The 21,105-nt window shown below is 42.3% G+C and overlaps 1 non-coding gene and 2 pseudogenes across 1 annotated transcript; 1 reads left to right on the top strand and 2 right to left on the bottom strand.

Annotated features, from left to right (window-relative positions):
- The first annotated feature begins 5,739 nt into the window (after positions 1-5,739).
- Positions 5,740-5,815, top strand: LOC112084930 (annotated as a pseudogene).
- Positions 5,816-8,613: 2,798 nt separating this feature from the next.
- On the bottom strand, positions 8,614-8,720 carry LOC112084742. The gene has a single exon (XR_002898403.1). It is a non-coding gene; the product is annotated as a small nucleolar RNA R71 (small nucleolar RNA).
- Positions 8,721-18,025: 9,305 nt separating this feature from the next.
- Positions 18,026-20,726, bottom strand: LOC112084566 (annotated as a pseudogene).
- Positions 20,727-21,105: the final 379 nt, after the last annotated feature.

Below are 21,105 nucleotides of genomic sequence, written 5' to 3'. Positions count from 1 at the left end.
CCTTCTTGCATCTAACCCGCAGGACCAGGTCGCACGTTTGTACACTTAGACGCCAAAGGTTCCTTCTCCTGGTGTGCAACCTGGCTGCTCTCGGACCTTCTCGCACTCCCAATTCGGTCTTAATTCCGAGTTCTGCTGCGGCCTGGCCTCCTCTTGTGCTAAGACGCATGACCAACCCGCAGGTTTTGACACTTAGGTGTTTTTGGGTCCTTTTCTTCAGATGCGACCTGGGTCGGCCTTTGCACTGTCTCGCATCACCAAGCCGGTGTGTATTGCGAATGCCAGTGCGGCTTGGTCTCACGAGCTTCCAACTAGCAGACTCAACTCGCACGTTTTTACACTTAGCCTTTTCTTGCTCAGATCTCTTGGTGCCAGGTGAATGACCCACAGACCCAAGCATGACTAAATTGCGAGTTCCCATGCGAGTTGGTCCATGGCCTGACTGAGCCGCACGCCCAAGTAGCACACAATCGTCCTTCAAGTTTTCATGCCTTAAACACTTCTCTCAGCCTTCTTACATGCTCCATTCCACTTTATCCCTGAGCCACAGCCTCCAAAACTCACCTAGAACCTGAGATCAACTCACAAAACCCATCAAAAAGTTCTAAAACATAAAAAGAAAGAAAAGAAAATATCAAAAGCATATTTACAAAGGATAAGCTTGGGGTGTCTCCCAAGAGCACTTTGTTTAAAGTCTCTAAGTTTAACTTTGAAAACCTGTTTAACAGGCTGGTGGTGGATCAAGAAGGGGAACTGATGTAGCTTCCTCCTTCCCTTGTGAAACTAGGTAGTGCTTGATCCTTGGCCATTGACCACAAACTCTTGACCATCCTTGCCCTCTAAAACAACAGCTCCATATGCCCTGACCTCAAGAACCTTAAAGGGACCAGACCATCTAGACTTAAGTTTTCCAGGAAATAATATAAGCCTAGAGTTGAACAGCAACATCAGATCACCTTCCTTGAACTCCCTTTTCAGAATCTTTTGATCATGCAGAGCCTTGGTCTTTTCTTTATAGATCTTGGAGCTCTCAAAAGCCCCCAACCTGATCTCTTCAAGTTCATGGAGTTGAATGATCCTTTTCTCTTGAGCTGTCTTGATATCAAAGTTCAGCAATTTCACAGCCCATAAAGCCTTGTACTCCAGCTCAACAGGAAGGTGGCAGCTTTTCCCATATAGTAGATTGAAAGGAGATGTCCCAATTGGAGTCTTAAAGACTGTTCTATAAGCCCACAATGCATCATCCAGTCTTTTGCTCCAATCTTTTCTGCTTGAGCTAACAGTCCTCTCAAGAATGGCTTTAATCTGTATATTAGATACTTCAACCTGGCCACTAGTTTGAGGATGATAAGGAGTAGCTACCTTGTGTTTCACTCCATGTTTTCTCAGAAATCCCTCCAAGGTCTTGTTCACAAAATGAGATCCTCCATCAGAAATAACAACCCTGGGTACTCCAAATCTTGGGAAGGTAATGTTCTTGAACAACCTCACTACTACCTTGGAATCATTGGTAGGGGAGGCAATAGCCTCAACCCACTTGGACACATAGTCCACAGCCACAAGTATGTACTGATTTCCATAAGATAAGATGAAAGGCCCCATAAAGTCCACTCCCCAACAATCAAAGATTTCAATCTCTAGTATTGGATTTTGAGGCATCTCACTCCTCCTTGAAATGTTCCCATGCCTCTGACAGGCATCACATGCTGAAACAACCATCTGAGCATCCTTGAACATTGTGGGCCACCAAAACCCACTCTGAAGAACCTTGGCCACAATCTTGAATGCTCCCATGTGACCCCCAAAAGCTTAACCATGGCACTCTTGCAACACAGGTTGCATCTCCTCTTCAGCAAGACACCTTCTATACCGCTGATCTTTGTTCAGGACATACAAGTAGGGTTCATCCTAATGGTATCTTTGGAAATCTCTGAAGAACTTCTTTCTGTGGTAAGCATCAAGTTCAGGTGGTTCCACTCCACAAGCAAGAAAGTTCACAATATCAGCAAACCAGGGCATTCTCTTCTCTTGAATGCTATCCACTTCCTCAAACTCTAAATAAGAGTTCAGCACCATCAATGATTCCTCATGAAGATTGTCATTAAGAGGGACTTCAGAGTCCACTCTTAACCTAGACAGATGGTCTGCAGCTCCATTCTCTATACCCTTCTTGTCTTGTACTTCCATATCAAACTCCTGAAGTAAGAGGACCCATCTCAATAGTCTAGGCTTAGCAACTTTCTTGGTCATCAGATACCTGAGGGCTGCATGATCAGTATATACAATGACTTTTGATCCCACCAGGTAGCTTCTGAATTTATCAAAGGCAAAGACTATTGCCAACATTTCTTTCTCAGTGGTAGCATACTTCTCTTGGGCAGAATCAAGGGTTCTACTGGCATAGTAGATGACATGAAGCTTCCTGTCCTTCCTCTGACCAAGCACAGCTCCAACTGCATAATCTGATGCATCAGTCATAACCTCAAAAGGAAGGGACCAGTATGGAGCCTGGACAATGGGTGCACTGACTAATGCCTCCTTGATCATCTTGAAGGCTTCTTCACACTCAGCATCAAAGATAAAGTCAACCTCTTTACACAACAGCCTTGTCAAGGGTCTGGCTATTCTTGAGAAATCTTTGATGAATCTTCTGTAAAACCCTGCATGCCCAAGGAAGCTCCTTATCCCTTTGACTGAAGTGGGAGCTTGCAGATTCACCATCACTTCCACTTTTGCTCTGTCAACCTCTATGCCATTCTCAGAGATTTTATGCCCAAGTACAATACCTTCCTTTACCATGAAGTGGCATTTCTCCCAATTTAACACCAGGTTATGCTGCTCACATCTCTCCAAGACATGTGACAAATTAGAGAGACAATCAGAGAAGGAGGAGCCATAGATAGAAAAATCGTCCATGAACACCTCCACCTTCTCTTCAATGATGTCAGAGAATATATGCATCATGCAACGCTGGAATGTGGCAGGGGTGTTACAGAGACCAAAAGGCATGCGCTTGTACGCAAATGTTCCATAAGGGCAAGTAAATATTGTCTTCTCTTGGTCTCTTGGATCTATGGGGATTTGAAAGAATCCAGAGTAGCCATCCAGAAAACAAAAGAAGGGATGGTTGCAAGCCTCTCTAGCATCTGATCAATAAAAGGCAAAGGAAAATGATCCTTCCTAGAGGCTGCATTGAGCTTTCTATAGTCTATATACATTCTGTGTCCAGTTATAGTTCTAGTAGCAATTAGCTCATCCTTTTCATTTCTTATTACTGTCATTCCCCCCTTTTTGGGCACCACATGGACTGGTGAAACCCATCTAGAGTCTGAGATTGGGTAAATTATCCCAGCCTCTCCGAGTTTGAGAATCTCTTTCTTCACTACCTCTTTTAAGTTGGGATTTAGGCGCCTTTGGTGCTCTATGGATGACATTGACTCTTCTTCTAAGTGAATCCTTTGAGTGCATAGGGAGGGTGAGATACCCTTAATGTCAATCAGAGAGTAGCCAATGTCTCCCCTATGTTTCCTAAACTCTCCTAACAACCTATGCTCTTGGTACTCTAACAGCATATCATTGATAATGACAGGATAAGACTCATTGAGACCTAAGAAAGCATAGCCCCTTGGGAAGAGGTTTGAGTTCCAGCTGAGGTGCCTTAGACTCATCCCAATCAGCACTGAAACTGTCTAGCTCAAACAGCCTAGCATGCTCCTTCACCTTGGAACCCACGGCCATGACTGCTTGGACTGCTCCTTGGCTTGTGTCTGATCCTCTGATATCCAAGACCTCAGGACCACTTTGTTCCAGTTCCAAAAACCTTGTCTCAGGACCAAGTTCTCTAGCATTGTCCAAATACAGCTTGTACCCTTCACTTTCTTCTGCTAAGAACCCATGGTCTCCTTGTTCTTGGGTTAAAGTAGCTTAAAGAGGGTCATCAGTATTCAGTTCCTCAAGCAACTCATCAGCCAACTGATCCATTGTCTCCACATAGAAGCATTCACCTTCTATGGTGGGCTTTTTCATCATCTCATTGACATCAAACTTGAGCTTCTCAGACCCAAGTTGAAGTTCTATGATGCCACCTCTCACATCAATAATAGGTCCTGCTGTGGCCAAGAATGGCCTGCCCAAGATAAGAGGGTCAACTGGTTCCTCATCCATCTCTAGCACAACAAAATCAGTTGGAACATCAAAACCACCTATCTTGACAGGCAGATCTTCCAACATCCCAACAGGTAACCTAACTGATCTGTCTGCAAGGACAAGAGAGAACCTTGCAGGTTTGAACACTCTAAAGCTAAGCTTCTTTGCTATGGAGAATGGCATCAAGCTGACAGATACTCCCAGATCACAGAGGCATCCAGAGAATAGTAGAGGCCCAATGGCACAAGGGAGTGTGAAACTCCCTGGATCAGTCAACTTTCTTGGAATGGCCTTTTTCTGAATGATGGCACTGCATTCATGACTTAGTACCACCATTACTTGAAGCTCTTTAGTCTTGTTCAGAATAGCATCCTTTAAGAACATACCCATATTTGGCATCATTAAAAATGCATCAATGAGAGGCATTGTGAGTGGTCTCTCATTGAGAGCCTTCTCAAATACAGCTCTTGCCTTGTCTACAAGCTGCTTCTTAATTCTCCCTGGAAATTGGAGCTTGGGTTGGTATGGAGGTGGTGGGACATATATCGTTTCTGATTCAGGTTCCTTTTCCACCTCTTTACCCATTTCTTTCCTTGGTCTCTCAGCAACTTGATCATCTTTTAAGGCTGCCTCCCCCTCAGTTTGATCGTTGTCCTCAATGATCACATTGTTGTGCTCAATACCAAGTAGCTCCTTGCCACTTCTCAGTGTAATGGCTTTAGCATATTCCTTGGGGTTGGGTTCAGGCTTTCCAGGTAGTTGGCCTTGGTTCCTTGAGCTAGATGCCTGGTTTTGCTTCAATTCTTGATGTCCTGCTGCATGGATGCATACTGGCTTGGAAATACCTGTTGACCCTGAAGCAGTTGTTGCAGAATCCCAACCATATCTGACCCCATCTGTGGCTGCTGAACCGGTGTTGGCTGAAACTGATGTTGAGCCGGCGCTTGCTGCTGGAACTGTGGTGGACCAAACCCTGGTGGTGCCTTTTGCTGCTGCTGTGAACTGAAACCAGAACCCTGAAATGGTTGCTGTTGCTGACTAAAACCCTGATTCTGAGCAAACTGATTCTTGGATTGAAAAGACCTTGGAAAGTTGTTCTTGGGAACAAAGTTCTGTGAAGCTTGAGAAATGGGATAGACTTGGTCTTGTGAGTTTGCTACATTGGGATTCCTGTAAGAGAGGTTCTAATTGGCATTGCCATACTGAAATCTTTGGAACCTTTGATTCCCAATGTAGTTAAGCTCTTCCTGAGTAAGACCCTCTTCACTGATGTTCTCAAAGATTTGAGAAGGTTCCTCATACTCTCCTACAAAGTGCATTGGTTTTTGAGTGGCCAATAACACCTTGTCCAGCTTGCTTTCAAGTGTTTTAAAGTCCTTCTCATACCTTTGATCCCTGCTTGAGCTCTCACTCCTATTGGCTCTATTAAAGTCTTCTCCATATGTATCATTGCTCATTGCTAAGTTCTCAACCAGCTCTAAAGCAGCATGAATCTCCTTTCCCATAAAGTTTCCATTGGAGGCAGTATCCAGCTGGTTTCTAATCTTGGGAAGAGCTCCTCTATAAACTGTGCTGAGAAGTGAAGCCTCACTAAACCCATGGTGTGGGCATTGGTTGGTGTAGCTCCTGAATCTCTCATATGCTTCACCAAAACTCTCATTCCTGTGTTGAGTGTGATATATTCATAATTTGTCATGTTTAGGATTGCATTTTTTGTCCAAATATTGAGTCCCATGCATGCATTTATCTAGTTTTATTAGAGTTTGTCTTTGGTTGTAGCTTTGTTTAGGAGTTTGCATTAGGTCCTAGAGAGTCCTGCATTTTTGGAGTGTTTACAGGTCATTTGGAGACTTTTGGGATCAATTTGGAGCTGGGATCGTGGAGAGACTCTCACTTGTGTGCAACAACCCGGAAAAATTCTTTGGAGCCAACAATACCTTTACTTTGATCACGTGAGACGGAGGACTTGCACTGTGATTCAGCTTCCGGAGTCTTCATCAAGAATAAATAGGGTCGAGTCTAGTTATCAGAACACTTGAGATCGTCCTATTTGGAGTTGTGAGCTGAAAGCTACGGCGATCGGAAGCAGTGCATGTCTCGGAGCTGATAAAAGACCAAAGCAACGCGCTTCAAAGAACTGGCGGAACGGAGCCTTTGCCAACTTAAACTGAGCTCGAGCCCTTCACCAAAGTTGAAGATGTCTGAGTCTTCCGTCGACTGAAGTTGGAATCGCACCATTTGGACCAGTATCCTGGAAGTTACTCTCTCCTGAATGTGAAGTGGTCCGAGGAGACCTGAATGCTGTGAGATAGTCTTGCGACTCGGTTAACTCGAATTGCTTGGAGGTTAATGTCTGGGGGTTGAGCTGCGTGTTGAGATGTGCGAGTAAGGTGTCACTGGGTAAGGTCTAAGGTTCCCGAGCAAGAAAAATCCTAAGTCCACAACCATGTGACTTAAGCATGCGAGTTGGCCAAGCTTGGAACTGAACCGTATGAAGACTCGCAATCTACACCGACTTGAGCATGCAACTTGGTAGTGATGGAGACCATCCCGCACATACCTCTGAAGGCTCCTGCTACATGGTCGTGCGAGTTAAGGAGCAAAGAAGACTTAGCCGCACGAAGGTTCGCAAATCACACCTAGATGGGCATCCGGCTGAGCTTTCATGGGTTTCATCTCGTTCAAGCCTCTTTCTTTGGCCATGCGAGTTAGGCATGCGACTTGGGACTGAAGGAGGACCAAGTCATACACATGTTCTCCCCAGATTTCGCCTTGGTCATGCGAGTTGAAGAGGAAGAGGACTGAATCGCACAAAGACTCGCAAAACACACCTAGATGGGCATGCGGCTGAGACTAAGGGACTTAAGGCTCACAAGACTGCTTCTTAACCTGTGCGACTTGGTCAAGGGACTTGGGAGGCTCCTGACCAACTCGCACACTCGTCATTTTATCCACTAATGCCGGGTCAGGACCCGGTTTGTTCCAGGCTGACCCGGTTCGTTTTTAGAGACCTATATATAGTTTTTAGGGTTTTATCCCAAAGACTTAAGCTTTATTCCTTAATCTCTTTGCCTCTTTTGTGTAAGAAAACTCCTTTTGAAGAGAAATATCTGATTTGGGCGTTTTAATCAAGAGAGTTTGAGAGATCTTGTGTTTAAAAGCTGTCTTCTTCTTAATCTATCATCTCCATCTTCATTTACACACTTCTAATCATGATTAATAACACATCTTGCAAAGGATCTAGTGTGTTGGTCATGATTAGTGAGTAATCCCCATATTAAGGTCTTAGATATGTAGATTAGGGTGCTTAAGTGATAGATTAGTGAGCTTATGGGTTAGATCATGCATATTCCATTCTCTACAACCTGTTCTTAATGCTAGATCCATACACATTATATTTGGTCTAGATTCTGGGCATTTCATGCACCAAAATTGTTTGATGAAATGCCTGAACCAAGGTTGTTAGAGGTTTAAGTGTTATTCATCATGGGAATGATTGTTTATATGCTTAAATGACAGATTAAACTGGTTCTTAATGCTTGTTGATCCATGTTTCACCAATGATGATTAGGTTAGAAACTGTTTTAGCATAGAAGTTGATACCTTCATGAGAGGATTAATTAATTAATGATGTTTAAGTTGAATGGTTTGCTTGATCACATGATTCATTAGCTCACTAGTTTAACATTGAAGGCACCCTAATCCACTATCATGTTTAAGACCTTTCTCATCATCATACATACATTCCCATCATCATTTTGTTATTTGCTTGTCTTTGTTTGCTTTGCTTATCATTGTTATCCTCTCTTTATATTGTTTAGTTTCTTGTTTTAATCATCAGTTCAAACCAAACCTCATTTGTTTGCTTGAATTAAGATCAGTTCATAGAGTCTAGTGTCTAGCGTCCACATTCTTGGATTGACACCCCTTATACTACTTTGACAAAGGGGATTGATAGCCCTTAAGAGCCTAAAAACTCTTGTCTATCAATTGGCGCCGTTGCCAAATTGTGGATTGTTTAGCTTTAGTCTTTGATCTGTTCTTAAGACAACAGGTGCACCAACATCAGCCCTTCCAACACCAGCAAAGGAGATATGAGCAGCCACAGGTCTATGTTGGAGAGAATGAGGGCCAATGCTCATCAGTATGGAGCTGGAATTCAGGCACCAACTGTGCAAAACAACAATTTTGAAGTCAAGGCATCTTTGCTGAATATGTTCCAAAATTCAAAATTCCATGGATTGGCAATGGAAGATCCCTTGAAACATTTGGTAATTTGATAAAGTGTGTGACTTGACAAAGATAAATGGAGTTTCTGAGGACAGTTTCAAGCTCAGATTATTCCCCTTCAGTCTTGGTGACAAAGCACAGTAATAGGAGAAGAATCTTCCAAGAGGCTCCATTCAAAACTGGGAGCAATGCAAGCAGGCATTTCTATCTAAGTTCTTCTCCACCTCCAGAACTGCTAAACTGAGGAACCAAATCTCTAGCTTCACTCAGCACAGCAATGAGAGTTTTGGTGAAGCATATGAGAGATTCAGGAGCTACACCAACCAATGCCCACACCATAGGTTTAGTGAGGCTTCACTTCTCAGCACACTTTATAGAGGGGCTCTTCCCAAGATTAGAAACCAGCTGGATACTGCCTCCAATGGAAACTTTCTGGGAAAGAAGATTCATGCTGCTTTAGAGCTAGTTGAGAACTTAGCAATGAGCAATGACACTTATGGTGAAGACTATGACAGATCAAATAGATCAGAAGGTTCAAGCTATGAATAGAGGCTCACTAGAGAAGTTAAGGAGTTGAGAAGTGAACTGGACAAGTTAAAATTGGTGTCTCACAAACCAATTCACTATGTTGGTGAGTATGATGATTCTCCAAACTTTGAGAACATCAATGAAGAAGGCTTGACACAGGAGGAGTTGAACTACATTGGGAACCAAAACAGATTCCAAAGGTATAACAACTACAATGCCAACAACAACCTGTCTTATAGAAGCAACAATGTGGCAAACCCACAAGACCAGGTTTATCCTCCTCAACAAGGTTTTGTGCCTAAACCTCAATTTCAGAGCTCTTACCAGTCTAAGCCACAGTATGGTCAGCCACAACAGCAAAAGGCACCACCAGGGTTTGGTCCACCACAGTTCCAGCAACATGCGCCGGCTCAACCCCAGTTCCAGCAACAAGCGCCAGCTCAACATCAGTTTCAGCCAACACTGGTTCAGCAGCAGCCACAGATGGGGTCAGATATGATTGGGATTCTGCAACAACTGCTTCAGGGTCAACAGGTATTTGCAAGCCAGAATGCAGCCATGCAGCAGGAAATCACGGAATTGAAGCAAAACCAGGCATCTAGCTCAAGGAACCAAGGCCAGCTACCTAGAAAACTTGAACCCAACCCCAAGGAATATGCTAAAGCCATTACACTGAGGAGTGGAAAGGAGCTACCTGGTATTGAGCACAACAATGTGATCATTGAGGACAATGACAAACTGAGGGGGAGGCAGCCTTAAAAGATGATCAAGTTGCTGAGAGATCAAGGAAAGAAAAGGGTAAAGAGGTAGAAAAGGAAGCTGAATCAGAAAAGATATATGTGCCACCACCTCCATACCAACCCAAGCTCCCATTTCCAGGGAGATTTAAGAAGCAACTTGTAGACAAGGCAAGAGCTGTATTTGAGAAGGCACTCAATGAGACACCACTCACAATGCCTCTCATTGATGCATTTCTAATGATGCCAAAGATGGGTAAGTTTTTGAAAGATGCCATTCTGAACAAGGCTAAAGAACTTCAAGGCATGGTGGTACGAAGTCATGAATGCAGTGCCATCATTCAAAGAAAGTCCATTCCAAGAAAGCTGACTGATCCAGGGAGTTTCACACTCCCTTGTGCCATTGGGCCTCTGCTATTTTCTGGATGTCTTTGTGATCTGGGAGCATCTGTCGGCCTGATGCCATTCTCCATAGCAAAGAAGCTTGGCTTTAGAGTGTTTAAACCTGCAAGGATCTCTCTTGTTCTTGCAGACAGATCAGTTAGGTTATCTGTTGGGATGTTGGAAGATCTGCCTGTCAAGATAGGTGGTTTTGAGGTTCCAACTGATTTTGTTGTGCTAGAGATGGATGATGAACCAGTTGATCCTCTAATCTTGGGCAGGCCATTCTTGGCCACAGCAGGAGCTATTATTGATGTGAGAGGTGGGATCATAGAGCTTCAACTTGGGTCTGAGAAGCTTAAGTTTGATGTGAATGAGATGATGAAGAAACCCACCATAGAGGGTCAATGGTTCTATGTGGAGACAATGGATCAGTTGGCTGATGAGTTGCTTGAAGAACTGAATACTGAGGACCCTCTTCAAGCTGCTTTAACCCAAGAACAAGGAGACAATGAGTTCTTAGCAGAAGAAAGTGAAGGGTACAAGTTGTATTTGGACAATGCTAGAGAACTTGGTCCTGAGACAAGGTTTTTGGAACTGGAACAAAGTGGATCTGAGGTCTTGGATATCATAGGATCAGACACTAGCCAATGCAGCTTCGACGCCGATTGGATTGAGGCTGATGAACCCCCTGTTGAGCTCAAGCCTCTACCAACAGGGCTCAGGTACGCTTTCTTGGGCTTAAACTCCGCATATCCACTGATCATCAATGATAGATTATTAAAGCATGAAGAGAGTGCATTTCTTAGTGAGATAAGAAAGTTCAGGAGAGCCATAGGATACTCCTTGGCTTATATTAGAGGGATCTCTCCTGACATATGCACCTACAGGATACACCTAGAGGACCAAGCTATGTCCTCTATTGAGCATCAACGACGTCTTAACCCGAACCTCAAAGAGGTGGTTAAGAAGGAGATACTCAAGCTCCTTGAGGCAGGGATAATTTACCCAATCTCTGACTCAAGCTGGGTATCTCCTGTTCACGTTGTGCCCAAGAAAGGTGGGATCACAGTGGTTAAAAACGAGAAGGATGAACTGATAGCTACTAGGACTATAACAGGACACATAATGTGTATAGACTATAGGAAGCTCAATGCAGCCTCTAGGAAGGATCACTTTCCTTTGCCTTTTATTGATCAGATGCTAGAGAGGCTTGCAAACCATCCCTTCTTTTGTTTTCTCGATGGGTACTCTGGATTCTTTCAAATCCCCATAGATCCAAGAGACCAAGAGAAAACAACATTAACTTGCCCTTATGGCACATTTGCATACAGGCGCATGCCTTTTGGTCTTTATAACGCTCTGTCATATTCCAGCGTTGCATGATGCATATATTCTCTGACATCATTGAAGAGAAGGTGGAGGTGTTCATGGATGATTTTTCTGTCTATGGCTCCTCCTTCTTGGATTGTCTCTCTAATTTGTCACAGGTCTTGGAGAGATGTGAGCAGCATAACCTAGTGTTAAATTGGGAGAAATGCCACTTCATGGTGCAGGAAGGGATTGTACTTGGGCATAAGATATCTGAGAAGGGCATAGAGGTTGACAGAGCAAAGGTGGAAGTGATGGTGAATCTGCAAACTCCAACTTCAGTCAAAGGGATAAGGAGTTTCCTTGGGCATGCAGGGATTTACAGAAGATTCATCAAAGACTTCTCAAGAATAGCCAGACCTTTGAAAAGGCTGTTGTGTAAAGAAGTTGACTTTGTCTTTGATGTTGAGTGTGAAGAAGCCTTCAAGATGATCAAGGATGCATTAATCAGTGCACCAATAGTCCAGGTTCCAGACTGGTCCCTTCCTTTTGAGCTTATGACTGATGCATCAGATTATGCAGTTGGAGCTGTACTTGGCCAGGGGAAGGACAGGAAGCTTCATGTCATCTACTATGCCAGTAGAACCCTTGACTCTGCGCAAGAGAAGTATGCTACCACTGAGAAGGAAATGCTGGCAATAGTTTTTGCTTTTGATAAATTCAGAAACTACCTGGTGGGATCAAAAGTCATTGTATATACTGATCATGCAGCCCTCAGGTATCTGATGACCAAGAAGGATGCTAAGCCTAGACTATTGAGATGGGTCCTCTTACTTCAGGAGTTTGATATGGAAGTACAAGACAAGAAGGGTATAGAGAATGAAGCTGCAGACCATCTCTCTAGGCTAAGAGTAGACTCTGAAGTCCCTCTTAATGACAGTCTTCCAGAGGAATCATTGATGGTGCTCAACTCTTATTTGGAGTTTGAAGAAGTGGATAGCATCCAAGAGAACAGAATGCCCTGGTTTGCTGATATTGTGAACTTTCTTGCTTGTGGAGTGGAACCATGATAGCTAAGATTTTTCAGGTCTTAGATGGGTTATCAATCCCCTTGTCAAAGTAGTATAAGGGGTGTCAATCCATATGTGTGGTAGTTAGGCACTAGTTTATGTGATAAGCTCTTAAGTCAAGTGATCAAAGATGAGTTTTGTTTGAACAAAGTAACAAGAAAGCATAAAACAAGAAACAAGCAAGTTATGATGAATGAACTAAACAAGGCAAGCAAACAAAACAAAGTGGCGATGATTAAGCAAATGATAAAAGCTAAACCTCTAGATGTAATCATTGATTAGGGTGCTGTAGATATCAATTCATGATGCTAAGAACAATAATGCAATGCAAGTTACTCTTTAGTCTAGACTTCAAAAACAGATTAATTCATTCCCATAACAATAATCCCTTTGCTAATCACTTAATCAAGTCTAACAACCATTAGATATAATCAAGCAATCAACAAGCATAATGCATCAAGCCTAATAAGTGACCAAACAATCTCTCAACCAAGAAGACTGAATCTTACACAGAAAGACATAGCAAGCAATCACATGATCTCAAACATTTCAACTTAGACTCTAATCTAGACTAATCCTCTCATGAAGGCATTAATCTCTACACTAATCCACTTTCAAACCAAATTCCCATTTGTGAAATATGAACTAATGAGCATTAAGAAACAGTTCTAATATGTCATTTATGCAATTAACAAACATTCTCATGGCATTAATGCATAAACCCTTAGTTAGCTTTCATTCAGGCATTTCATCAAACACCTTGTGGGTGGAGATTTGCCTAAGCTCTAGACCAGAGTGATGTGCAAAGATCTAGCATTAGGAACAGCTAACTAAGGAAATAAAATGAGAATCTAGTCCCTAAACATCATAAATCAAACATCTAAGCACCCTAATCTACACACCTAGAAGCTTAAAAGATGACTACTCACTAATCATGAAGAACACATCTAATCTTTTGCAAGAGATGATGTTAATCATGATTAGAAGCAACAATAAGATGATGAGATGATAAGAAACAGCTTTGGAATGATCAAATCCCTTCAGATCTCTTAATCAAAAAAGTATTTACACTAAAAAGGAAAGAAAACTAGAGTGAAAACTAAGTGAAAGATAAGATGTTTAGGGTTTTCTCCAAAAAGCTATATATACTAAGTGCTAATGGACCGGGTCAGCCCAGGACAAACTGGGTACTGACCCGGCTCAGTTGGGTCTGGTGGCTGGTGTGCAACATGGTCAGGTGATTCCCAAGTCGCAGGCCCAAGTCGCACAGCTATAGAAGCAGCCTTGTTGGCCATAAATCCCTCAGCCTCAGCCGCTTGCCTATCTAGGTGTAAACAGCGAATGTTTGTGCTGCTCAGGCTTCCTTCTCTTCAACTCGCACAACCAGGATGCATTATGGAGATAATATGTGTGCGAGATGGTCACTTCCTTGCCCAAGTCGCATGCCCAAGATGGTGTAATTTGCGAACACATGTGCTACATGGTTCCACTTCATGTCCAACTCGCAGGTCTATCTCGCACAGCATTGTGGACTTACTCAAATTTGATTCTGGAAGTCTCTACCTTGCTCAGAGTCTCCTTACACTCATCTCTAAAGTCTCAACTTGTTTCCAGAGCGTTGAACATTCATGGGTGCGAGTTAATCAAGTCGCAGTACCGTATCGCACAACCTAAGCCTTCTCGGACTACTTTGCATTGAGGGGCGAGTAACTTCCAGGATATGGCTCCAAATGGCATGATTTCAACTGCAATGGAAATACAACTCAAATATCTCGAACTTTGGTGAAGGGTTAGGGTTCAGGTGACGTCTGAAAGGGCTCCATTCCACCGGTTCTTTGAGGCGCATCGCGTAAGACCTGATCGGGCCGCAAGACATTTGTTCCTTCCGATGGCGATATCTCCCAGTTCACGGCTCCAAATCGTCTGATTCTAAGTGTTCCGAAAACTAGACTCATTACTCTTGATTCTTGATAAAGACACCGGAGGTTGAATCGCATTGAAAGTCCTTCGTCCCACGCGATCAAAGTGAGGGTTTTGTCTGCACCAAACCATCTGTCCGAGTTGCTGTACACAGGTGAGGGTTCCTCCATGATCCCAGCTCTAAGTTGCTCCCAAAAGTCTCCAAATACCTGAGAACACTCCAAAAATGCAGGACACTCTAGGACCTAAAGTAATTCCTAACTAAAGACAAAAGCAAAGACAAATATATGTAAAACTACCTAAATGTATGCATGAGACTAAATATTTGGACAAAAATACAATCCTAAACATGACAAAATATGAGTATATCAACTCCCCCACACTTGTCCTTTGCTTGGCCTCAATCAAACAAGAACAAATGAGAGAGAGAGGTTGAATGCATGGGAGTTCATATTTCTTTAAAGAGCGATCATCATTAAAAGAATTCAAAGCTCATTGTTCCAGTTACCAATTCTAGACTGCAATGCAAACTGGTTGACTCATAAAAATTAGCCATACTTGTCACCAAATGAACCAAACTCAAGCACAAACCATCACAAGCATTCCTAACCTCAACCTTTTGACATTCATTTAAAGTTTCAAGTGGATCATGTTCATGCAAATCAAGTGAATTCATTTGGCTTGGGACTGGGTTTTGAGATTAAAATGATCTCAATCATGTAACTGGTATTCCATGCAAGGGGATCACTCAAAAATTAGTAGACTTTAGTAAAATGCTAAGGGTAAAAAGCAATGGATGCATACAAAGATAGAACTGCATCTACCCCACACCCAAAATGATTTTCACACTCAACTTTAAACCTCTCAAGATTCTTTCTCTAGTCTACTCACCCCAAATGACATTTTATCCTTGACACTCAATCAGCTCTCATCACTCTCTTCATTTCATCTCTTAGGGGAATGCTTTCTTTAACAACCACTTAGTGAGAATTTTTTTTTTTAACACACAAGCTCTTCTTTAATTCAGCCTCTTTTTGAATCTTTTCTCTTTTTTTTTATGAGACTCTTTTCATTTCAACACATGAGCTCTACATTTCAGCACACACTCACTTTCTTTCATTTAAGCATTCATTCCCCTAACCAATCCGGTTCTTTCCACTTTCATCACTCAGATTTTTTTTCTTTTCAGCTCACACACTCAAAATCAATGCTCTCACTTTCACCTAAACCTAGACTAGCCCTTGATGTTGGACTAGTATCTACATACAGCACTATCTTTGTTGCTCTAAACCCAACACTTTTTACCAAGTCTACTAGAAACAAGGCCTCACAAATCATGCACACAAGAAGGGTGTTTAGGCTTCAAAGAAAGGTTTGGCTAAAGGCAGGGAACTGTCTCAAGATGAGAGATCAGCTATTTGAGCTAGCAAGAGTGATAAAAAGGGATAAGAAAGCTAAAATCTGTATGTGGTACCCATGAATTCACAATGATATGCACAAACATGATAATTAGATGTCAAATTCAAGGGTTCTCACTTAAGCAAGGTTGAGGCTATTCACAACTTGATTCAGCTAGCACAAAAGTATTGAGACACCAGTTCAAAGCATGGTTCACACTTTATTTCATACCAGTTTTGCAATGCCTTAAGGGACCAAGCTCTTAAAATGATGCTCTCTTCAAGAAAAAATCTATCATACTCCCATTTGCATATGATGCAACCTATATGACAATGCAAACTAGACTCAACCTAAAATGTGAATGCAACTACATGAGCATTTTTTGTGAAAATGTTTCAGATTTTTCCATTTTTTTGGTTTTTATATGCACTTAGATGAATGTAAAATGAGACTCAAAGTGAAAAGGAAAATAAGAGCAGAATAAACATGATTAGTAAACACAAAACCCCTCCCCCACACTTAGATAACACAGTCCCTTGTGTTATAAAAGCATGAAGGAGAAGTGCAAAGCAAAATCACAAAATGCAAAAAGAAAAAAATGCTAAGCTAGATGCATATTTACAAAGGTTTGGAGTGATACCTGGTGTGGTTCTTATGCAAAAGGGAAGTGAGTATCTGCACCAGATGAGGCCAGACATCACTGGAGATGGGTTTGGCTTGGCCTGAACTCCCTTGTGCGGCATGGACTTGTCTTGGACCAACTCGCAGACTTAACCCGGTGTGTTCGGCGAGTATCTGTGCAACTTGGGACCATCTCCTTTGTTCAAGCCGCATGCTCATCTCACACTGATCCCTCCTTCCTCGAAGATAAGTTCCTTGCGGCCCTTGTTAGCATACTTGGCATATTGTTTTGTCTTGTCCTCTATATTCTTCCTTGCCGTCTCATGGTTTCGCTGAAACAACTCTGCTTTCTTTTTTCCATATGTACTACTCCTTTCACTCAGAGGCAAAGGCATCAAATCCAAAGGAGTGGTGGGATTAAACCCATAAACAATTTGAAATGGTGAAAATTTAGAAGCAGAATGTATGGAATGATTATAAGCGAATTCTACATGTGGTAAACAATCTTCCCAAGCCTTTAGGTTCTTCTTGATCAACACACGCAAAAGTGTGGATAGGGTTCTATTAACTATCTCGGTTTGACCATCAGTTTGGGGGTGGCAAGTAGTGGAGAATAACAACTTAGTTCCTAGCTTAGACCAAAGCGTTTTCCAAAAATAGCTAAGAAACTTGGTGTCTCTATCAGATACAATGGTCCTAGGCATGCCATGTAGACGTATAACTTCCCTAAAGAACAGTTCGGCTACATGCTTAGCATCATCGGTTTTATGACATGGAATGAAATGCGCATCTTAGAGAATCTATCCACCACCACAAAGATTGAATCCTTACCCGTTCTAGTTCTAGGCAATCCTACTACAAAGTCCATTGAAATGTCATTCCAAGGATGCAAAGGAATAGGGAGAGGAGTATACAAACCGTGGAGTTGCGACTTAGCTTTCGCTTGTTTACAAGTTGAACATTTCTCACACATTTTCTCAACATCTCGCCTCATATGTGGCCAATGAAAGTGATCTTGCATGACTTGTAAAGTTTTAGACACACCAAAGTGTCCCATTAATCCTCCACCGTGTGCTTCCCTTAGAAACAAATCTCTCAAAGACGAGTTAGGAACACACAAACGGTTATCATAGAACAAGTATCCTTCATGCCTATAATATTTCCCAAATGCAAATCTCTCACAAGCAGCAAATATTTTTCCAAAATCAGAATCATTCTCATAGAGAGTTTTAATGTGTTCAAAACCAAGTAACTTGGCATCCAAAGATGAAAGTAACACATACCTCTGGGACAATGCGTCGGCCACGACATTGTCCTTACCTTTTTTGTATTTGATGACATAGGGAAATGTCTCAATGAACTCTACCCACCGAGCATGCCTCTTGTTAAGCTTTTGTTGTCCCTTGAGATATTTTAGAGACTCATGGTCGGTGTGGATCACGAACTCCTTTGGCCAGAGATAGCGTTGCCACGTTTGTAAAGCCCTCACCAAAGCGTAGAGTTCCTTGTCGTAGGTTGGATAGTTAAGTGTCGCTCCTCCTAGCTTTTCAGTGAAATAAGCTATAGGCTTCTTGTCCTGCATCAACACAGCACCAATACCAACACCCGATGCATCACATTCGATTTCAAAAGTTTTAACAAAATCAGGTAGGGAAAGGATAGGAGCCTGAGTAAGTTTCTCTTTCAAGGTTTGAAATGCTTCTTCTTGAGCCGTTTCCCACTTAAATCCAACGTCCTTCTTGATAACTTCAGTAAGCGGAGCAGCCAAGGTGCTAAAGTCCTTAACGAATCTTCGGTAAAATCCCGCAAGTCCATGAAAGCTCCTCACTTCTCCTACGGAGGTTGGACTAGGCCATTCTTTAATTGCTTTTACCTTCTCTTCATCCACTTTAACACCATCTGCACTCACAACAAAACCTAGGAAGACCAAGTTATCCGTTCCAAAAGTACACTTGTTCATGTTGGCATAGAGTTTCTCCGTTCTATGCACATCTAACACCTTACGCAAATGCTGAACATGATCTTCTAAGTTTTTGCTATAAACTAAGATGTCATCAAAGTAAACAACCACAAAATGCCCTATGTATGCTCTAAGAACATGGTTCATTAATCGCATGAATGTACTAGGTGCATTTGTAAGCCCGAATGGCATCACTAACCATTCATACAACCCTTGCTTAGTTTTAAATGTGGTTTTCCACTCATCCCCTTCCTTCATCCTAATCTGATGATACCCGCTTTTTAAGTCAACCTTAGAAAAGATGCAAGACCCATGTAACTCATCTAGCATATCATCTAATCTAGGTATGGGATGGCGATACTTAACCGTTATATTATTGATGGCTCTGCAATCGACGCACATCCTCCAGCTTCCGTCCTTTTAAGGTACTAGTAGTACGGGCACAGCACATGGACTCATGCTTTCACGGATGTGTCCTTTCTTCATGAGTTCCGTGACTTGCTTTTCTAGTTCCTTAGTCTCCACGGGATTAGTTCTATAAGCTGGTTTGTTTGGCAATGAGGCTCCCGGGATAAAATCGATTTGATGTTCTATGCCTCTAATGGGTGGTAATCCCTCCGGATTCTCCTCAGGAAACACATCCCTATATTCCTGTAATACATGTTTAAGAGTGCTAGGGATTTCCTGCTCAGGGTTAGTGATACTCATAAGCGTTTCTTTATAAACAAAAAGTAAGTTCGGTTTATGGAGATCACTTCCCTTTGGGATATTCGGCACAATAGCAAGGTTAGATGGTTTGATAGCTTTCTTTCCACCCATCTTCATGACCAACTGATCCTGGTAAACCTCATGAGGGGTCATAGGTAGCAACACGGTTTTTCTTCCTTTGAACTCAAACTTATGCCGATTCGTGAAACCATCATGCATAACCTGCCTATCCGATTGCCATGGTCTTCCCAACAGTATATGGCTAGCTTCCATTGGCAAAATATCACATAAGACCTCATCCTCATATTTTCCAATTGATAGAGGTACCTTGACTTGATTATCCACAGCCATTTCGCCATTTTCATTCAGCCACTGCAGCTTGTATGGTTTCGGATGCTTGATTACTTGCAACCCAAGTCTCGCAACCATAGTCTCGCTAGCAACGTTTGTACAGCTTCCACCTTCAATGATCACGCTGCAAATCTGATCCTTAACCAGACACCTTGTATGGAACAAGTTCTCTCTTTGTTCTTGCTCATCAGATTTCGTGATGACACTCAAAGCTCTCATGGCGACTCCCACCATCATTTGTCCTTTAGCGGCTGATTCATACTCTTCCTCCGATGATTCATCCTCAAGTTGTCTTTCCTTAGGCTTCTCATCTTCAGATTCAACTTCCCCATTTGCCATGATGATCATAACCCTCTTGTTGGAGCATTCACTAGCATAATGTCCAATGCCGTGACACTTAAAGCACTTAATGTCTCTTTTCCTTGGTGCAACGTTAGTACTTTTTCCTTTAAGATCCACACTCTCAACCTTGGGCTTGACAAACGGCTTGTAATTTCTTGAAGTTCCAGACTTCACTTCTCGGTGATAGCTAGATTTTTCCGGAACAAAACTCGACTTGGAGCTTCTCCTTTTAAGTTGTTTTTCGAACATAATTGCCTTGTGCATCATTTCCTCTAGCTCCTCATAATTTTGAACCTCCAATTTGTCAGCAATATCTCGGTTTAATCCTCCCATGAATCTAGACATGGCGGCTTCTGGATCTTCTTGAATATCAGCTCTTATCAACAAAGTTTCCATCTCCTTGAAATACTCTTCAACGGTCCTATTGCCTTGTACCAAGTTTCTCAGCCGATGGTGTAGCTCTCTATGATAGTGACTTGGCACGAATCTTTTCCTCATAAGATGCTTCATCTGATTCCAAGTCTCTACTGGAAAATCTCCTACACGCTTCCTAGTGAGAGTTAGCTGATCCCACCAACTTAGTGCATACCCGGTGAACTCGGTAGGTGCAACTTTGACTTTGTTCTCTTCAGTGTACTCATGAAAATTGAAGACGAGTTCCATCTTCTTTTCCCATTCAAGATACTCCTCAGGGTCGTTGCTGCCTTGGAAAGAAGGAATACAAACTTTCACTCCAGCTAGATTATCCCTAGGAATCACTCGCTCATCTCTAGCACTTCTTCTTCGTCGGTGACTACTTGTCTTAGAAGAATGACTGTAGTAGTCGGAGTGATGGCTAGCATCTGCTTGACTTTGCTTATCACATTCCTTACGTGCTCTTCTCGAATTTTCCTGATCAAGTTTAAAGGCCTCTAACTGCTGAGCCACTAATCTGGCTACCTCGGTTGCGATAGTCTCATTCATTTGCTTTTGGTTGACGCTATTGCTTCCTCTTTCATCTTCTTGCAATGGTGGCGTTACCATCCTGAAAATCAACACAAAAGAACCCCAGTCAAGTGTTCTTTGGAAGAAATCGCAACACAATGGATCAAACAAAGGAATAACTCTTCAACTACCACAAGAACCTACTAGCGACTGTTCAGAGAAATCGACTCGGGAAAAATATCAAAACACATCCAAAAATTCCGATTTTAATTTTAACAGAAACTAGACTCAATCGAGGTTCGAACACAACTGGTTTCACGATTTTTGGATCAGTATTCGATTTTAAACAATTCTAACAACCTGGTGCTCGGAAACAGATAATAACACAGTTTTCTCAAAAACGTTTTGATTGATAATGAAAAGTCACAAACGAAATCTTTTTGATTCAGATCGACACAACCTGCACGAAGCAGCTCTG

The sequence above is a fragment of the Eutrema salsugineum genome, unplaced genomic scaffold (genome assembly GCF_000478725.1).
Source record: "Eutrema salsugineum unplaced genomic scaffold, Eutsalg1_0 scaffold_4, whole genome shotgun sequence".
NCBI classification, from domain to species: Eukaryota; Viridiplantae; Streptophyta; class Magnoliopsida; order Brassicales; family Brassicaceae; genus Eutrema; species Eutrema salsugineum.
The sequence above is the reverse complement of the archived record's forward strand: the minus strand, read 5'-3'. Positions and strand labels throughout refer to the sequence as shown.